This window comes from Macaca fascicularis, chromosome 7 (genome assembly GCF_037993035.2).
Source record: "Macaca fascicularis isolate 582-1 chromosome 7, T2T-MFA8v1.1".
NCBI classification, from domain to species: Eukaryota; Metazoa; Chordata; class Mammalia; order Primates; family Cercopithecidae; genus Macaca; species Macaca fascicularis.
In genome coordinates this window covers 89,297,463-89,302,747 of record NC_088381.1, presented here as the reverse complement: position 1 = coordinate 89,302,747, position 5,285 = coordinate 89,297,463, and positions in this window count along the sequence as shown.

Sequence of the window (5,285 nt, the reverse complement as noted above, 5' to 3'; positions counted from 1 at the left end):
TGGAGGCCTAGGAAGGAAATAAGGTTTTGTGGGCCAGGCCCAGAACTCCACTGCTCTGTGCAGCCTTGGGACATGGAGTCCTGCATCCCATCAGCTTCAGCTCCAGACATAGCTAAAAGGGGCCAAGGTCCTTGGGCCGTCACCTCAGAGGGTTCAAGTCCCAAGCATTGGCAGCTTTCACATGGTGTTGGGCTTGTGAGTGTGCAGAAGGAAAGAGTTTGGGAGCCTCTACCTAGATTTCAGAGGATGTATGGAACCATCTGGATGTCCAGGCAGAAGTTTGCTGCAGGGGCAGAACCTTCATGGAGAACCCATACTAGGGCAGTGCAAAGGGGAAATGTGGGGTTGGAGCTCCCACACAGAGTCCCAACTGGGGCACTGCCTAGTGAAGTTGTGAGAATAGGGCCACCATCCTCCAGATCCCACTGTGCACCTGGAAAAGCTGCAGGTACTCAACACCAGCACATGAAAGCAGCCATAGGGCCTGTATCCTACAGAGCCAAAGGGGTGGAGCTGCCCAAGGCTGTGGGAGCCCACCCCTTGCATCAGAGTGCCCTGAATGTGAGACATGGAGTCAAAGGAGATTATTTTGGAACTTTAAGATTTAATGACTGCCCTGCTGAGTTTCGGACTTGTGTGGGGCCTGTAGCCCCTTTGTTTTGGCCAATTTCTCCATTTGGAATGGGAGAATCTACCCAATTCCTGAACCCCCATTGTATGTTGGAAATAACTAACTTGTTTTTTATTTTATAGGCTCATAGGTGGAAAGAACTTACCTTGTCTCAGATGAGATTTTGGACTGTGGACTTTTGAGTTGATGCTAAAATGAGTTAAGACTGGGGTACTGTTGAGAGGGGATAATTGTATTTTGCAATGTGAGAGGGACACGAGATTTAGGAGGGACCAGGAACAGAATGATATGGTTTAGATTTGTGTCCCCACCCAAAATTTCATGTCAAATTGGAGGAGGGGCCTCATGGGAGGTAACTGGATCATGGGGGTTGATTTCTTGCTATTCTCACGATAGTGAGTGAGTTCTAATGAGGTCTGATGATTTAAAAGTGTGTGACACTTCCCCCTTCACTGTCTCTCTCTCCTGCTCCACCATGGTAAGACGTGCTTCATTCCCCTTCACCTTCTACCATGATTGTAAGTTTCCTGAGGCCTCTCAGTCATGCTTCCTGTTAAGCATGTGGAACTATGAATTAATTAAACCTCTTTTCTTCATAAATGACACAGTCTCAGCTAGTTCCTTATAGCAGTATGAAAACAGACTAATACAAGGTATTAAGAGCATTGAATGAGATAACTAATGTGAAGTTTCTGAAACATGGTAGACACTTATAAATATTGAGTGCTGCAATCATCACTCTTCTTATCATCCAGGACTTAAAGAAGGGTTTGTCTTAAGGGATGAACAGGGAATCATAGAGGAGTGCAAATATAGAAAACATTTTGTGATGAAGAGGCCACCAATCCCTTCAGAGGATGGAGTGAAATACTGGAGGGTGAATTATCAGTAAACCAGACATGTGGAGAGTGCATCAGCAACAGCAACAGAAGCACAGACAAAGAGACTTTACATTTTCACATTCACAGAGCACTAGGAGGACCAACTTATGCTGCTTCATGAGAGTAATGACCAAGCTATAACAAACTTTTAGTTCCTGAAATTTTTAGTCTCCACAAGGACTAGTCTTGATTGTCTGAGGAGCTTGGACAGGTAATTAAGAGGCTTCTGTTCTTTTTTTTTTTTTTTTTTTTTTTAGTAGAGATAGGAGTCTCACTATTTGCCCAGGCTGATCTCGAACCCCTAGCAATCCTCCTGCCTCAGCCTCCCAAACTGTTGGGATTACAGGTATGAGCCACTGCACCTGGTCAAGAGTCCTCTATTCCTTATGTTGATATTTATCCCTCAAAAAAATGTATATTTAAGGTATCTTTAATGTATCTTTACTAAATTGTGTACTAAATCTTAGAAGACCACGAGGACCCTGAAGAAGGGCTTGCTCTTTTGAAGTTCTTCTCCAAGGAACACAAAGGCAAAGAGTGTAAGAAAGAAAAGTCTTTGATGGTCCCTGGGTGCCCATTGATCTGAGCACAGGTGTCACATGCCTCAGTTTAACATTGGACCTCAGGCTCATATTTCTAGAGAGCAGCAGGTGCAAGTTATAAGAGCAACTCACAATGAAAGGAAGGAATGCCAATATTAGTAACCAGCAACCCCTCATCTGCCTCACCATCCCAGATGGGGCACTCAGCCACTTTTTGACCCTTGTACAATAAATTTGGGTGAGTTTTCAACTCCAGAGGGTTAGTACAATTTATCTTTTAAGACTGTCGTTTTCCAACTTTGTTTCATTTAGAATCACTTGGGAGACTTTTATTTAAATAGTTCTGGCTCCATCACCAGAAATTCTGATTAAATTGACCTGGGATGGGACCTAAGCACAGGGAATTTTAAAATATGATTCTAATGCAGACTGAAAAGTATTGCTCAAGTAGATCTGACAGTTCTCTTGATCTTACTTTCCAGATCAAGACTTGGTTAGCAAGCAGAAAAGTATGGCTAGTTTGCAAGTCAGTCCACAGACTTGGAAGGTCAAGTCCCCAAACCTAGGCTGCAATTCCCAAGGTCAGTTGTCTAGACCAGTAAGTGTAAATCTTATTTATTCTAGTTCTGCCTACTGATTAGCCACAAAATGGGCACAGGCCTCTCTTAATCAGTAGTATTATTTAAAGGTATGCCTACATGGCCAGGCGCAGTGGCTCACGCCTGTAATCCCAGCACTTTGGGAGGCTAAGGCAGGTGGATCACGAGGTCAGGAGATCAAAACCATCCTGGCTAACATGGTGAAACCCTGTCTCTAATAAAAATACAAAAAATTAGCACGGCGTGCTGGTGGGTGCCTGTAGTCCCAGCTACTCGGGAGACTGAGGCAGGAGAATGGTGCCTGTAGTCCCAGCACTTTGGGAGGCCGAAGTGGGCAGATCACCTGAGGTCGGGAGTTTGAGACCAACCTGACCAACATGGCAAAAACCCGTCTCCACTAAAAATACAAAAATTAACTGGGCGCAGTGGTGGGCACCTGTAATCCCAGCTACTCGGGAGGCTGAGACATAAGAATAGCTTGAACCTGGGAAGTGGAAGTTGCAGTGAGCTGAGATCACACCACTGTACTCCAGCCTGGGCAACAGAGCAAGACTCCATCTCAAAAAAAAAAAATGGTATGCCTACCTAGGAAAGGAAGTTCTGAAATACTTCCTAATCCCCTCAGAAGTTCATAAGGAAATGTAACAACAGAGACCAGGAGATTCTGAAGTACCAGATTACATAATTTAATTATGAGATATAGCGCCTGCTTTTCAAGTCACCTCCATCCCCACACTCAGTGACTAAGTGCTTTCACAGAAGTCAAGTTTCAGCTGAGGGGATAACTGAGGAATAGCGGGGACAAAATGAGAAGGTGAGTATAAAAGTCCATGCCCAAAATTGGCCCAGGAGAACAGAGCCGAGGGAAAGCTCATATATGACCAATGGATGGATATGGGTCAGTTGAAAAGTACAAATGCATATAAAACTCAATAATGAATAATGGATAAGCATGTGGTAACCACTGTAGAGGCAGAGTCAAAATATACTTAAAATTCAGAGTATATGTGAGTCAAATATGTGAACTAATGGCTTCCAGGCAGGAAGCACTCGATTGAGATTCAGAAAGATGGCAAATAGGAAAATTATGTGCTTGCACTTGCTCAAAAGACACACAGAATACTGCCTGGCGGAACATTCAACCAAAGCTGTGTTTCATCCTCATTTTCTTTTTCTTTTTTTTTTTTTTTAAGATGGAGTCTTACTCTGTCACCCAGGCTGGAGTACAGTGGCGCCATCTCAGCTCACTGCAACCTCCGCCTCCCAGGTTCAAGCGATTCTCCAGCCTCAGCCTCCTGAGTAGCTGGAATTACAGGTGCCCACCACCACGCCCAGCTAATTTTTGTGTTTTTAGTAGAGACAGAGTTTCACCATATTGGCCAGGCTGGTCTCGAACTCCTGACCTTGTTATCTGCCCATCTCGGCCTCCCAAAGTGCTGGGATTACAGGCATGAGCCATTCATCCTCATTTTATATCTGGAATTGAGATTCCTCATTTAGGAAAAAAGACAGGGCTTCAAAAGGACACTGGCAGAGTCCAGCTTAGAGTTCTACTCCACCTCATAAACTGATCCCTCAAAAAGCCAACTTTTGTCTTCCTTTACCCTTGGTTCAGTATCCAAACCACAGGCTCAAGGGTTGTCTGAGAAGGGTTATGTGTGCATTCTGGGCCTACCGCTCTCATGTCCTAAATCCAGTGGTACACAGCACACTCCCTATTTCCCATCCAAATTCATATATATATATATATATATATATATATATATATATATTTTTTTTTTTTTTTTTTTTTTTTTTTTTTTTTGAGACGGAGTCTCGCTCTGTCGCCCGGGCTGGAGTGCAGTGGCCGGATCTCAGCTCCCTGCAAGCTCCGCCTCCCGGGTTCAAGCCATTCTCCTGCCTCAGCCTCCTGAGTAGCTGGGACTACAAGCACCCGCCAACTCACCCGGCTAGTTTTTTGTATTTTTTAGTAGAGACAGGGTTTCACCGTGTTAGCCAGGATGGTCTCGATCTCCTGACCTCGTGATCCACCCGTCTCAGCCTCCCAAAGTGCTGGGATTACAGGCTTGAGCCACCGCGCCCGGCCCCAAATTCATATTATCAAATCTCTTACGGACTTTTCTTAGAAAAAGATCCAACTATTCATTCAAAATTTTTAAATTCTTCTTAATGAAGATCTTGGGTTTTGTATTTCTTCCAACTGACCTCCTTCACTTCCCTGTACCCATGAGTACATGTGCAAATCACTCTTAAGCCACATGGATGGTGCTGATTTTCCAAAAAGCAGTAGATAGCCTACTCAAAAAATGATAATTTGAGGAGAGTTTTCCCTGCATAGGAACTATGTACAAAGATATGGGAGTAGAGGAACCAAGAGAAACAGTTGAGCAAACTAGGGCTCAATAACACCTAAATTATTCACCACCCTTAAGCCAAAAGAAACAAGAGAGGTATCTAAGTTTTCCTGAGCTATGTATGTAATAGTGAACAGTTCACCTCCAAGATAAAGTGTAGTCTTCTCGATGCAAGCCTCTTCCACCTGTGTTCTTTTGGTTATCTTCCTTAGGAACTAGAACTAAAGAGAGGTTAACTGCCACAGTGAGAACATGCTCCTGACATCTGAGTACCAGTG